The sequence below is a fragment of the Morone saxatilis genome, unplaced genomic scaffold (genome assembly GCF_004916995.1).
Source record: "Morone saxatilis isolate NCDOM2014 unplaced genomic scaffold, NCSU_SB_2.0 Contig18, whole genome shotgun sequence".
Lineage (NCBI taxonomy): Eukaryota > Metazoa > Chordata > Actinopteri > Moronidae > Morone > Morone saxatilis.
The window spans coordinates 25,178,184-25,179,241 of NW_023339740.1; the positions used below are offsets into that span (position 1 = coordinate 25,178,184).

Consider the following 1,058-nt stretch of genomic DNA (forward strand, 5'->3'; position numbering starts at 1 on the left):
ACACTCATTTTAAGATTTGTTTAAAAGGTGACAGACAGACAGGCAGACAGACACACACACAGACAGACAGACAGACACACAGACAGACACAGACACACACACACACAGACACTCTTCGCAGAGCTCGGCCAAGACTCCATGACATCATGCAGTTGTGTTGCGTTTAAGACCACCCAGTGTGAAACAGGCCATCAGCAGCAGAACCACAGCTCTGAGTCTCAGTCTGGATGGATTTAACACACTCACACATTCTCTTCATTTACTTGTTTATTTCTATTGACCTTAATCAGAGTTTGTGACACACTTTCTGAACCTGTGACACATTTTTGGATTACACTATTGTTTATTTGCTTAAATAAAACGATAAAGTGGCCTAAAAAATGAAAGAAAAAAAAAAGAAACAGATAAAACCAATTAAAGATATTCAGTAGACTTTCATATGAGACAAATGTTCACAACTGAGAATCTGAAACCAGAAAATGATGCAGGAAAAAAGAAAAAAGGTTAAGTAATTCTCAAAATTGTTGCCAATTAATTTGCGAAGTTATACTGTTTTGTGGAAAAAACATAGTTTAAAGCATACTATTTGTATTTAATGTCTTAATAAATGTCTGGAGGGTATTTACTTTAAAAATATATCTAATTCTGTTTGGTCTTATTCCTACTTCTAGGTGCTACAAGGGGTGGACAGTATGAACGGTATAAATGGTAAAGCAAGTACACCGGGATGAATTTACCCTACTGGATGAATCAGACTGCACCGTGCTGACCGGAAGAGCCTCAACACAACAAAGAGGAGGAGGATTTGGTAAAAAAAAATAAAATAAAGACCAATGCAGCTTCCATTAGTGTTGTACAAGTTCACACTCACAAGAGTAACTGCTGAGTTTGGGCGAGAGAGCTGTAGGTGTAGTGTAATGTCTCTCTCTCTCTGACACACACCTACAGTATATATAAACTAGCCCTGTAAGCATTTTGTCCTAATCCTGTCATCATCCCGAGGGCAGCAGGGTTGTCAGCTCTGCTGACTCACAGTCAACAAAAAACACACACCTGCA

The 1,058-nt window shown here is 38.7% G+C and overlaps 1 protein-coding gene across 1 annotated transcript in view; it reads right to left on the minus strand.

Moving 5' to 3' along the window:
- Positions 1-1,058, minus strand: part of dennd6aa (DENN/MADD domain containing 6Aa) — a 13,555-nt gene that overhangs the window by 9,120 nt on the left and 3,377 nt on the right. The gene's annotated exons all lie outside the window — the stretch shown is intronic.